The sequence below is a fragment of the Pleurodeles waltl genome, chromosome 1_1, assembly GCF_031143425.1.
Source record: "Pleurodeles waltl isolate 20211129_DDA chromosome 1_1, aPleWal1.hap1.20221129, whole genome shotgun sequence".
In the NCBI taxonomy this organism is placed as follows: Eukaryota; Metazoa; Chordata; class Amphibia; order Caudata; family Salamandridae; genus Pleurodeles; species Pleurodeles waltl.
This window is the reverse complement of record NC_090436.1, coordinates 53,491,510-53,506,449: the sequence shown is the minus strand read 5'-3', so window position 1 is coordinate 53,506,449 and position 14,940 is coordinate 53,491,510.

The following is a 14,940-nucleotide window of genomic DNA, read 5'->3' as shown; positions in this document are numbered from 1 at the left end:
GCGAGTCTCAGATGCATCTTTATGGACAAATATGGTAAAAACTGAGAAATGCTGACAGTTTAGAAGAAAGCGTAACATTCTTGTTTTACTGAGTATCTATCAGGGTATGTCATGATCTGTCAGTTTTTTATCCCTCGGTTCATGAACCTCCTGGGTTATGTTGACTTGACTCCTTTAGTGGAAACTACTGTGCTATCCTAAGATGTCTTTTCTCTGTAGCAGACTATAAATATTTACCTTCTCTTGGTTCCCTCTTTGGCAGGTGGCCATGTTGAGATTGGATGATGACAATCGGCAAGTGTGGAATGCAACCCGTCGCTTCCAAGGTGGAGATCATACTGAGGCCGACCTTATATCCGCTGTGGAAAATTGTTCTTCATCTTCAGTGTTGGGAAGAGGGGGTTCACATATGTATCTTTACACTGAGAACTCTCCGTGTGTGAGCAGAAGAGACCATGGGATTCCCTGCATGCAGCTCCTAATTGATATGGCACGGAGGCATCCATGCTGTACCATAAATGTCGGCTTCCAGAGGCCCTATGGGAGCTACTTTACGAATGATACCTTCCGAATGAGCAATTTCATTGACCAACTCAGGGTCTACAATCACACCATTGGCCTCCCTGAGCCCAATATTCCCAGCAACCTCCGTTTCTATCGCATGAATGTGACGAGTGAAGATACACACCCTGTTCATGACGAGTTATGAAATGGGACACCACTATTCTTTGCACCCTGACCTTCCCAATATTTTCCGCCTACCATCTTCCTGTTCATAGTCCCCTTGTCACTTTCCCTACTAATGTATTATTTTGGTTTATTGATATTATTTCAGGCCAAGCATTTTCTCTGCTCTCCACTCCAATCCTTCTTACATATCTACTGTAACCCTTCCTCTTTACATCGTTCTTGCACTCTTCCTTTTGTTGTCCTCCAGTCGTCCCTCCTTCTCTTTCACACAGTTAATACCTTTCAACTCGCCTCACTTTTGTGTTCCTTTCTTTCAATCCCAGTCAATCCTCCGTACTCTCTGCCGTCACTTCACAGTATTTTCTTCTTCTCTGCTTTCCTCCTAAATAATTAATTTTAATGTATCTGAATTTCCAAAACTCCATTGTGTATTTTTCCTATTTATCCATCAAACAATTCCTACTGTTACCTCTTTTCTATTGTCTGAACAATCTAAGGACCCCAGCCTTTTTTCACCCATTTTGGTTTCACAGCCATTTTTGGGAGGGACACAGATGGCTCTGACTTGAAAGACAAATTTTCTTAGCCTGGCAGTGGCTCCCGAGTCTGCTGTCTAAGGGCACAAAACACCTAAAAAAAATTATGGGGGTGATTCCGACCCCGGCGGTCCTTGACCGCCAGGGCCGGGGTCGGCGGGAGCACCGCCAACAGGCTGGCGGTGCTCCTAAGGGCATTCTGACCGCGGCGGTATGGCCGCGGTCAGAAACGGAAAACGGGCGGTGTCCCGACGGTTTTCCGCTGGGGGATTCCGACCCCCTCACCGCCATCCTGTTCCTGGCGGTCGGATGGCGGTGAGGAGTGTCGTGGGGCCCCTGGGGGCCCCACTTTGAATTTCAGTGTCTGCTTAGCAGACACTGAAATTCGCGACGGGTGCTACTGCACCCGTCGCACACCTTCCACTCCGCCGGCTCCATTCGGAGCCGGCTTCCTCGTAGAAGGGTGTTTCCCACTGGGCTGGCGGGCGGCCTTTTGGCGGTCGCCCGCCAGCCCAGTGGGAAACCCAGAATGACCGCCGCGGTCTTTTGACCGCGGTACGGTCTTCTGGCGGTTCCCGCCAAGCTTGGAATGACCCCCTATATATTTGCCACTATTGCTTATCAAACACAGTATAGTTACGGGTTGGAAATCGAAAGTTCACCCTATTTGTGGCTGGTTTGGCTAGAGATGGGCAAGCATGGACCTCTGTTGACTGTACTGACCACATCATGGATTTTGGGGACCGCGTACCCCTCTGACACACGTGAGATCATATTCCTTGGACTCTGGTCAGAGTGGCTTTCTTCTGACTTTCACCTTCTTTGTTCCTCACTATGTAGGTGAAAACTTATGTGCTATCTAGGTACAGCAGTAACAGTTTGCTGGTTTTACTATCTCTTTCTGAAAATACTACAATTATCATAAAATATTAAGGCAATTAGCTCATTGTCAGGAGCCAGCCTTGATTCAAACAAAAACACAATTCTTTTTAATATCTTCATCATACTGGATAAAGTTTCCCTGCTAGATGGGAAAACCAAAGTTGACACTTGTCACTAAAGACAATTAATTGAAATGAGGGTAAAAAATATGAAAAATCAGTCCTGCAACGAGAAATGAAGATGCCTTACTTTGCTTTCCGAGTCGAACAAGGTGATTGCCTGAGACTTGGGAAGCGATCCCATGGAAGGACCTGATCTCCAGGTCATTACAGACATGGCCTCCAGCACTGAAGATTTCACCTGCAAATCATAGTTTTCAGGTGTCTTAGTCTGACTAGTTCAATGGAAGTAAATCAGCCGACATCACCCATTGTATTAGATTTTATAAGAAAATACAGATCTGGAAACAATTTCCATAATGACCTGATGGGAGATTGTCACCATACATGAAATTATTGCAAGATTTAAAAAAGTCTACATCACCCAATGCATCAGTGTAGCACCAACTCAGATAAAGTCAATTTTTAGCATCTTTCATGAAATGTCTTAGGCATAACATATTTGCGCTACATAACAGCATTAAAAAGACTTGCTGCTGTTCTTCCAATGAACAAAACATACAAAATCTGATAAACTACTCCACCATCCCCCATCCTATGCTAGAGTCTTTGTCTGCTGCTCTCAGACCAGTGTAAGACAAAGGCCCAGATTTACAAAGGTGTCACACAATGCAGCACCCAAAAGTACTGCACTGCGTGACAAGGCAAGAGCAAGAGAGCATCATACCTACAGAGATATATCTCCTCTCCTCTCCCCAATGCCAGCACAGAAGTTTGCTGCTGAGTGCCACTCACACAACTTTGTGCCATGGTGCAAAGATATGTGCGTAAGTCTAGCATAGGGTTCCCTTCCTGTACAAAATACTACGAGTAGACAAGTTTTAAAATGTATCCTACTTTCTGTACAGTATATCACACATACAAAGTCAGAAAAAAAAGGAAAAATGAAACATTTCTCCTTTCAATGCCTGCTTTCCAGCAGCATTATTTTAACACAAAACCTTGTCTACTAATGTAAGTAGGTGGGTTTTTGCATCAGAAAGCATTGGTGGTTGCATAGGGAGGCCCATGTACCACCCATGTAAAGACCCATTGACGATAAGTGATACAAAGCAGCACTTTGCACTGGTTTGCGTTACGTTTCCTAACAAATCAACCAATTCACCAGTTGCGGCTCGCCGAGATTGCAGAGGGTGGGGCAGCACGTGGGGGGCAGTGGGGTAGGAGGGGGGAATATTCATTAAGTTAAACATAAATACATTTTTTTTAAACGTACCTCCACTCCGCTCCTTTCTCATAGGGGGCCCTGTGGCCAATCCTGACGTTGCTCAGGGCAGCGTTAGCATTGGCTGGGAGCGCCCAGCTGGGGTGCTCCCAGGCAGACTGGGAACCTGTGCCTGCTCTCTCCAGCCCAGCAACACAGTGCTGGGATGGAGAGAGCCCTGTGCGCATGTGTGTTTGGCCAGCCCGAGACGGCCAGCCAAACATACATGCTCACTGAGAGGAGTGATCTGTACACTCCCCTCTATGGCTGTCATCCCTAATGCCCCACCCCTTTTACTACAAAAACGATAATAAACATCGTACATTATTGTTTTGTAGTAAAAGGTTTGCAGCTGCTGCTGCTGCAGTTGGTGGGGGGGAAGGCGGAGGACGACGCTCCTGCAATTCACATTGATTTTTGTCAATCCCATAAAGGTTATGCATCAGGTTTGCGTTGAAAAAGTAAAGCAAACCCAACACAAGACCTTTGCAAATCATTGCTAAAGAGATACAAAGACTGGCTGTAAAGTACAAAGCATCTAATCGGAAACTAATAAGACAAATATAAGTTGTGTGTCTCCTAGAGATTGGTTCTAAGTTGCCTGGAGAAGGTAATCATATCTCTGCTTCTCAAAAGGATGGTTCCAGACACACTAGTGTTTAGATATCACAGACCTGTCTCCAGCCCTCTTTTCATAGTAGTATACTAGAAAAAGTAGTTACAGAAGAGTAGTGTTTAATTTTAGGAGTATAAGTGCAATACTTGAGGAATTGTTCCCAGGAGGCCATTACTCCCAGGAGGCCACTCATGAGGACAATGGTTAAGGCCACAGGGTTGACCCTACCCATTGTTAGTCCTACCGATTGCACCCATTGTCCCTGCAGGTAATGCCAAATACTAACCATCACACAATACAAGCATGACATTTTGTACTATTTCAGGTCATCTAAAGATAGTGGGATGGGCTGGACCCATTGACTTCAGTATTGTGTTAAAGTCTAGTGAACATTAGTTGATGAGTGCTGCTGAATAACCAGTAGACACTATAATAGCTGTTGTTTATAAAAAGTGATGGTGCCAAGCTCCTGCAAACACTGGCACAAATTAAGCACTGCAGAAGAGCTACATCACTATGTAGAACTGAACTTTCTACTCCTTTGTCGATTGGGGTTTAAGGCCGTTGAGCAGAACAGATTACACCTTAGGCGGTATAAAAGTCTCCTCCATCTCACCATTAAAGAATACAGGCAAGGTACACTGAGTTATCTTAAAGTGCCAGCTGCTTATGACAATGTGAATTCAATAAACAGAAATAGCCTGAAAAATCATAAACTGACAGGCATTGACGTATGTTTCTCCTTTCTTGAACCTAAACACACAGCCGCCTATACCGATATTTACAAATCCGATTGGCTGCTCTGTCTTCACTTTTGCTCTCAGCATTGAAAAACATAAAGAAGGATGATTGCTTGTGCTACTGCTCCTAACCTTTGATATTTAGTTTTGTGGTGGAAGGCACCTTTTCCCAAAACTGTAGGCATGAAAGTAGCTAAAATAGTTGAATAACTTCTAGAAATGTAAACATAGTATAAGGTCAGCTCCAAAAACCTTAACTGAAGCTCTGAGTCCAAGCAGTAGGGTTCACACATGCACTCATGTTAAGAGCAGGCCAGGTATGTAAATATATGAGGACAGCATCTGCACTAAAGGTGCACTCTGCAAAGGATGCATTAAGTTGGACTACCTTCAACATCTGTCCCAACTGCACATTCAGGCTTTTTTGATTGCGTACCAATGTGAGAGTATGGGGCGGTTGAGGGAAGGGCTCCTAATTTCTTTGTTTGACTCCCTTGATGTGATTTTTATCCTTTGTATATCTACATAGTGTTTAGTATTTTTGCACACATCAGCTGTCAATGTTAACACTATTGCGAATGAATTTTGACCAAACTTCATTGGTTGACATATAGATGTACAAACTGTGTAAGTATATAGGCACTTTTACCCGCCTTCTGTTTTTATCTATATTTAATTCTGCTTACATGGCTTCATCATTCTCTATCCACTTGTGATGCTTACTGTAATTCAATAAGGGAAATTCTGCAGTAGCATTTGTGACTTTGCATTAATACCATCAAGACATCATGATTTTAAAAATAATGCTCTTATGTTATTAAAAGTATCAAAAAGTTAAACTGGGGTTATGGAAGTTTGAAAAGCATTTCTTTGCTTGATTAAATGAAATTAGTATTCTGTTTCTGTATCTGAGTGATTCTTGTGACATGCTGCACCTCTGTTACTTGACTATTGCTAAAAATATATTTTAGCTGTTGACATTTATTGTGTATTATGGTGCATATGAAGATCTTACTTAATGCTAATATATGTAAAATATTGAAATTAAATGACAAATCACTTTATTCTCCTTTAGCCATGTCCCTTTCAATGATATCGCCCCAACTTTGGGGCTGGCACAAAGGAACTTGAAATTGTTGTATTGCTGTAACATGCATGGAGTCAATACATTACATTTAATTTCAGGTGTAGGAAACTAAATTCTATAAAACCCACTGTAAAGCAGGAAATGATCACAATAAGCAAGATTTCATTGAAATTCAAAACTCTGTATTGCACATTTTCCTCTTTCTGTATAATCAGATGAGGTTGCTTTATATCAGAGACAGCAAAAAGTTAGGTTAGGAAAATACTTAGCACATGAAGGAAAATGCAAACCATCAGCAACTGAGATACAACACACACCAGAGCTTTCGTGTGAAGCCCTAAAACCTTAATAAGTTTTAAAAGAGTTAAACCACTGACTAGTATTAGAAATGCATGCTAACTATCACAAAGAAGTAGGATTCAAAACATTTAGCCCGCAAGTGCAAGCACAATATTCTATTAAACATGAAGCTTAGGGCCATATGTACGAACACTTTTTCCCATAGACACAGAATGGGTAAAAACCTTTGCTACATCTGGCCCTAAATGCCCTGTTAGGGAGATTCTATCACAGTTAGAATATCAAGGAGTGATTGAGTCTTGTGTCTCCCCTATGAATTATCCAATATTTCCTGTACTTAAACCGGATAATTTTTATTGCATAGTCCCTGACTATCGACATTTAAACAGTCACACACCATTTTTTGCTGTACAAAATTCACACAGCATAGGATTAATTAATAACATTGTTTGTAAAAAATACAAAACTACATTGGACTATGAGCCCAAAAAAGATTCTGTAGGCTCTCACAAAGGTATACAAAAAGTCCAGGTCTGTTTGCTGCCCGAGTAACATCAATTTGACAAGAAACTGACTCCGAAGCATTCTCATACATTGGTGACATTAACCTCACACAAGATGGTTTAAACTCACACTTGGTCGGAGTGGATCGTATAATTCTGAATTTTACTGATCATGGCTATAAATGTAATTTTCTAATATCTAAAATTGCCTTTCTCAGTGCCCTGTTTTTGGGATGTGACTTATCGAATGAAAGCAAAAGCCTAGCACCACATTTTGTGGAGAAGTGTGCTCTTTTGCAACCACCAAATACTTCAAAAAAGCTTCATTCCCTTTTGCTCTTTCTAAATATTGATAAAACATACATTCCAGATTATGCGCAACAGGTTTATATTCTATTTAATTTGTCCTGATTTTTCTAATGAACATTGGACCACTGAACATTCTACAAATCTCCAAAACAGACATGCTTGAGTCTACACATATATACGTGTGAACACTACTAATTTAGTGATCCGCATCATTGTGGGTTTCAGTGGTTACACATATTTTTTATTCAATGTAGGAGAAACAGTGCTGATTTCTTTTAACTCACATTTATACTCAAATGCAGAAATTGATGGAAAAAGTTTTGTCTGCAGTTCAAACAGCTGTCCTGAAGGAACATCCTATGGTTCAGGGAAAACGCATAATTGTAGTGTCTCCTGTACCAGTCTTAGAGACTGTCACAATGGCCAGCTTCCTAATGCAAAAGCCTTACATCCATAATGGATCCAGTGGGCCACTCACCTAACAGATACCGATGTAGATTATGTGTTTGACCCTATGTTGAGAACACAGGAATACCTCCAGTATGAACATCTTGTGCCTAGTGAAATTCTGCCTCTAGTTCAGTGCGCTTACATAAGCTATACTGGTGGTTCAGCCCAGCCTGGTTTGGTGCAAAGTATAAGTACTCACCTGCATGTGCTGCAGTAAACGGTGTCATGAAAGATGGTGTATTTCAGGCACAGAAAACATGTACAGAAACTTTGAGTGACTGCAGCTCTGCTACCTGAATTGAAAGCTTTGGTTTTGGCACTGCAGAATACAGATTCAGAATGCCCCTCATTTATGGTGTGTGATTCCTATTAGAGCGTCCAGTCCTTTAATGATAAGTTACCTTACTAGCGCTTGATTGGATTCAAAGATTCAAAATTTACTGCTATCAAGCATAAGCTTCTCTGGGGGAAGGTGGCAGGACTGAAAGATGCTTTGCCATGGGCTCATGTGGTTTCATAAATTGAGTCATCAACATATTGGTGTACACATTCTAGGGAATTCGTTGGCTGACGAAGCTGCCAAGGTGACTGTTCAGATTGTAGTAGCAGCTGCGATTACTCGTTCGCATACGAGGATAGATGATGACATTATGGCTGCAGTCACTGCTTCGGCTAGTGGAGCTCCTCTTCCAAAAGACTATTCAGCAAAACATTCCTGTCTACTGTGTTCTCAAAATATTCTGTGTGCTTGCATTCCCTGGATGGGTGATTGTGTGATACCCAACTGGGACCGCAGGTTAGTGTTAATATTAGCTGCTCATCAGGGATTGGCATCTGCTCATGCTGGTGTGGAGGCTACAGTTTCTTTGTTACAGATGCACTATTGGCAGCAGGTTCTTTACAAACAGACTAAAAGTGTTGCCCTTTGTTATGACATCTGTCAACAAATTAAAAGTTCCACTGTTGCACTCCCACATCAGATACCACTTTTAGATTCAAATAAGCCCTTAAAATGTGTCTATTCACCTAATTCCGAATCACTCGATATGGATGATGCCTTTACATTTATCTTAGTGGCTGTTGATTCTTGTTCTCGATTTCTCTGGATGTGGCCATAGAAATTAGCTGACACTCTGTTATTAAAACATTTCAAGTCTATATTGGTACATATGCAGTGGCGAAACACTCAGCTCAGACCACGGATTGGCTTTCACCTCTAAGGCTTACCGGGATTCTATGGCCACCATGGGTGGAGGTTATCATCCTAAGGGAGCTTTAATAGTGGAGCGGAAGAACCGTCCTTAACAGATAGAGTTTTAGGTTTAGATCATAGCTGGATCCATCTCCTGTATGGGCTCCAGAGAGCTTTGAACAATTTGCCAAGAAGTCATTGAATGGTCGGACTTCCTAAGAAGTGTTGTTTGAGCTCCAAATGTTTGATCCAGATCTTAATAGCTCTGGCACAGTGGCAGCAAAAGTGCCCTTTGACATCAATGAACATGTCTCCGTCTTACAGGAATTACAAGATTTCTGAGCTCAGCACTCAAATTTAACCTCCCCTAAACCTGATGACATTGGTGTATACCTGATTTGATTTATTAGTAAGTCTCTTGGAAAGTGGTATGTCCTATACCCAGGGCCTGTACTTCAAATTCTACTAGTGAGCTTGCAGCCCTGATTGTGCCACCCACATAGGCAGCCCTTCAAACCTGTTTCAGGCCTGCCTTTGTAGGGCCTGTGTGTGCAGTTTATTGCCACTTCAACTTAGCATTTAAAACTACTTGCCAAGCCCTAAATTCCCCTTTTTCCCTTTTTTCACATATAAGTCACCCCTAAGGTAGGCCCTAAGTAACCCTAAAGACAGGGTGCTATGTAAGTAAAAGAAAGGACATGTACTCTTATGTTTTAGATATCCTGGTAGTGACAAACACCCACATTTATGTTTCACTACATTGAGGCCTGCTTCTCTCATAGGCTAGCATTGGGAATGCCTTACCTTGGAGCTGCAATTCCTGATCAGAAAGGAGTAGCTTTGTCATGTTTCATATCTTTGGAATAGTAATGACAAATCCTTTTTCCTGGTAAAGCCGGATTTGACATTACTATTTTAAAAAAGCCATTTTTAGAAAGGGGGCTTTTCTCTGTTCTTACTGCTCTATGTACCTTGCAGCCTATCTCCAATACACGCTGGGGTTAGGTGACAGCTACACTTTGTGCATTCCCTCTATACAGCCACAAACACAGGAAAGGTATGACAGGGAACTAATCTGCATTCCTCTGCATTCTGATAGCTCTTCCCAGACAAGAAGAGGGAAGGGGAGCTCACACTTACACTTCAATCTGCAGTGTCCCCTATCCCACACATAGGGCTGTTTATCCCCTACCGGGAGTCTGGAGCAGGGGCTGAGATGAAAGGGGGACCTCTGCAGTTCAAGGAGATGCTTTGATGTCACCCCCACTTTAAAGGGATTTTTGAGTATAAGTACAGGGGCTCTAACTCTACCAAATCAGTATACTACTGGACATGGGAAGAACTCTGCTGGAGTAAAGACTGCTGTGCTGTAAGGATTGCCACTCTGCCTGGATTGACTGTTCTGTGGATCTGCTTCTCTGCTTTGCTGTGCTGCCATGCTGCCTGCTAATCTCTGCCCTGACAAGGACGGGACCCATCTCACTTGAAGCCAGAGTGATTCTAAGGGCCTGCTGGCTTGCCTCCTGTTTTCTGATGTCTCAGCAGACACAAAAGCCTTTCTGCAATCCTGCTGGTGCTGCTGGACTCTGCGATCTGTGAGTTCTACCCTTGTCTGAGATGCTCCTTCAGTCCTGGGCTTCAAAAGTGGCTCCTGCAGCTGATTTCTGTAAAAACTCATGCATCGCTGTTGTTGAACTGGCTGGAACCGACGCACCACCTTCCCGATGACAATTCATCTCCATCACTGTGGCTCCAAAGACTCCCCATCGGCGAGCGTGCCGCTCGGTATTGATGCATCATTTCACTTGCAGCGGCTTCAAGGACTTTGCATTGTCTACTGCGTGGCTCATCGACAACATGTCCTCGGACTGCACTGCTCGAAACGAATGCATCACCAATGCATCGGATCCTCAACATCGATGCATTTTCCATCCAAAGTACATTTTCAGCGGGACAAGGTTGTTCCCTGTAGCCAGCCCACGCTCCATTCCGGGCAGCCTGAACTCTGGATTTACACTGGTCCAGCATGACAAGATGACCCTCGTTGGCGCTTTCTGTTTTTAAGCACCACAGTTTTATTTAATCTTTAAAAATGTATATTTGGACTTCTATTGATTAGATTCTTTTTGCTTTGGTCTTGTTCTGCTCATATAAATATTCCCTATTTTTTAAACCTGTGTGCAGTCTTTTTGTGGTCATTTCATTGTGTTACTCTGTGTGTGATGCACAAATACTTTACACATTGCCTCTTAAGTTAAGCCTGCCTGCTCTGTGCCACGCTACCAGAGGGTGAGCACTGGGTTATTTTAATTTGTATATCTAACTTACCCTGACTAGGATTGTGACCCCTACTTGAACAGGGTGTATCCCTCTGCCAACTAGAGACAACTTTTCTAACACTCACCAAATGATCAGTTTAAACAAAACTGTACAATAGACTCCAAATCTTGGTCTGGCCAATTCTAAAAAATTAAATACTCCTAGCATTACCTCTGTTACATGATTTGATCATTGCCAACAGTACAATAATTTCACAGAAGAATAGATGAATGACAAGGTGCTGAATGGAACATACAATTCTTTCATTTCTGGTTCAGATGGGTGGTTAATAAGGCTAATTGATATCAGTGGCTACAATTCCCATTGTTTAAACTCTTCTAAGGGGTTTAAAGCAAGCCGGCCAGAGCACCGGTTTGCTCCATCACAACACTCACGGTTGGTCACTACCTATAGCATGTATGTTATGCCAACAATGGTTACAGTATTCTACCTAGTCAGCAGTTGAAAGCCATTTATCTTTCCTTTCAGATGATATACATTTAAAGGATTTTTTGTTCGGTCCTAGATTCGGCATTCTAAATGTTTTATATATGCCACTTATAATGAAATTTGGAAAATTTCTCAACAAGAAGCTGCTGAACGATTAAGACAAATTGATAAAGAAAATTTAGAAAAAGCTTTGGCGGTTGTCGATAATGGCATGACTGCATTGTCCACTCATATTTATTCAATGAATAATATTGTTTCATCTGGATTTGATATCATGCAAAATAACATGTCTGTGCTTTAACATGGCCATAGTCAGTTGAGGTCAAATTTTGCAATTAGGTTGGATGATACAAGTTTTAAAACTGAATTGAGTGCCATGGAATTATCTGAATGGCAATTAATTGTTTTTGCATTATAATATGACACGTATGAAAAAATTAATGACTAGAAAAGGAACAAAGCAACATACACTATGCTAAATACTGAACGTTTAGAAACGTTGCCTTTTACTGTCACTCATTCATGGTTTAATTTCTCTCCCCATCTCATCGTTTCATTTCACATCATGTCTTAGACATTTTCATGGAGGCAGATATGAGGCAATTGGTGCACATTTTTGGAACTTCTTTTGGTCACTCCTTTGTCTGTAAAGAGATAACACTTCATGGCGTTTGTAATGCATCAATGGCTAACCTAGCATGTTATTTGAAGGAGGTTCTCATACCATTGACAACGTCTGAAATGTTGTTTCTTTCTAAAGGGAGCTACCTAATTTTAGATGATTAGAGTTGCTGTGGGATGAAACCAGGTGTCCCTTATGTAGTCACTGTTTCCAAGGCTGTAACTTGTATGAATATCTTATATCCTCCCACACATTCAACTGGGGAAGTTCTGTTGAGGCTGAAGGTTCCTCTTTGTCAAATACACTTTGAAAAATTAAGCCGACTAAAAGCTTTATTGTTTCAAAAAGATGTGGCACTAACATCTGCCCGGAAAACTTGTGATCTCCAAGTTGCCCGTTCTTTCTCAGAAGTATAATCCCTTTTGTACACTCAATTGCCACAGCATTTCAGTGAGCTTGTACAAGTATTTTTAATGCTTCTAGCACGGCTGAAGTGGCACACTTGTTTAAGGTGCTTGGGTCTAGACTAGTTTCCATGTTCCAGTATATACTTGGAGTTCTTCTGTCCTTTTTTCACTCCTTGTTTTTGAGCAATTTTGGGGACATTCTGATTGTTGCTACATGTTACTATTTTGGTTCTATTTTTGTTGACCCACAATGGATGTTCCACAATGAGGCCAAATGGTGATGGAAATGCTGCACCTCCTTATGTGTTGTGAATGCATGATACAGTATTTTGGAGTATCCTTGTTATTGGAACCAAACTTGAACTAGTCTCTGTTCTACTGGCCCATCTGGTCTAAGAGACTGCAGCGTGTGTTTCACTGGTTCTGGTGCTCTTTCAAATGTGAGCTCGACTGCAACTTATGTGTTGCTATGCAATTGCTACGGAAATGAATCTACTTGTGCGCCATATGTGGTTGCATTGGTTGCGTTGTCATGTGATGATGCTTCATTTGCTGCCAGTTGCCTATAATGCACCACCTTGCCAATGCTGGATAATCCTTCAAGTTCAGGTTTCCTGGCATCTAGATCCTCTTCGATGGCTGCACTCCTGGCACTGTAGCCTTCTGGTTCTTCTGACGTGGATGGTAATGCTTATATTTATTCCTTGGATCTTGCTCTGCAGGCCTCTGGTGATCTGTTGTCCGCAAATGCGTGTTCCTTCCTGGGCCACACTGACGCTCTGGAAAATGGATGTAGTGGATATTTTGGAGATGTTGTCCTTCAATTCGGGTGCCTCCTAGACTCTTTGGTTTGGTTTTTAGGTTTTTAGTTTTTTTTAAATACTTTTCTTCATTTTTCGTAGTTTGCATGTTTGTTTAGTTTGGCATTTTTATGTCTGTATGCGTCTGCTTAAGTGTTTGTATGAAACACAAGGCTTTTTACATATATTCATTGCTATGCTTATTTTTTATATAAGTTGTCTCCTTCGAATCTTTTTAACTTATCTTCTATTTCTAAAGGTGGTTTGCACATGTTTTCCCTTAACACGAGAATGTGTCATACACACATTTATTCCTGGTATGCACTGTCGCCCTGCACCATTAGTTCCAGGGTCGTACATTTAAAACATGAACTCTGTCTCTCCAGGCTAACTAAATATGCTAATTCAAGTCCAAGGCACACGCCCAAAAGTAATATGCAGTCTTAAGGCAATTGGAAACGTTTTCTCCATGATTTATTTCTCAAAAGTTTTATCTCCTTTAATGATTCACAGTTCCATCCAAGTCTCAGCCAACACATGCTGTTTCGTCATTTGGGAGCATCCCCATGACTTCATCAGGGCATGCAAATAACTTGTGAAGAAAAATGTCGGTCTCCAATAGTCACACTCCTGTCATTCAATCTCAATGCTGTATGGAAATATTGATTCTTCAGAGATCTGCCTCCATTGCCATGTTGCAAAAACTTCTCACATATCAATGATAATTTCAAATTCATATTTTATTTGTTGCTATACCAATGAGTGAGTACACTCCTGTTCGGCGTTCACAACTGAAGATGCTGTTCCAAACCTCTGGCATAGTACGATAAGGTATTTAAACAGCTTCCATGCTGAATTAGGTGAGAAGTACTTTGCGCTGAGGTTATCATGGAACCTGCTGTGACTGAGATGCAGCTCTGTTGGCCCGACCCTAATCCTGAGAAGGAAGATAACCGTGCAAGAGAAGTGTGCAGGCCTGCACACTTAGATGAGTGCGTCTTTTAATGCACTAACGATGACTTCCTGTTACATAACGCTACGGTATGGGGTTAGATCATTCCGACTAAGTCTGGCAGAAGGGTACTCCCGCTATGCTCTCTCTCTAATGTAGAGGTACCAGTGACAGATAGAAGTAACATTAGGAACAATTAACATGGTTGAACTGTTTGTGTTGTTCAACATTCTAGTAATGCTTATTACAACTATGTGTCTCATCTGTTTCCTAATCGCAGCTTATGTTTTATTTACAAGGATAAGAATTTTTCAATAAATATTTTAAAATGTATTATCATATCTTTTCACTGTGGCGCCTTAGGCATGCAAAAGTGATAAACGAAAGGGTTAGATCTGTTTCCACAAATTCCTTGGGAATCAAAGTAGTTGTGTTCGGGGTTACTGACAGCATCTATAACCCTGAAAGGTTAGGGCTTTAGATGTGGTACTGGGAACTAGTCAGATCAACATTTACTGATTTTATAGGAAAGTCTTAGTGCCTGATTTAGAGTATGTTGGATGGGTTACTCTGTCACAAACTTGACAGATATCCCATTTGCCGTATTATGATTATCATTGGAACTAATTGAATTGTAATACAGTGGTCGGGCTATCCATCTTGTTTGTGACAGAGTAACCCCTTCCACCAAACCCCAAATGA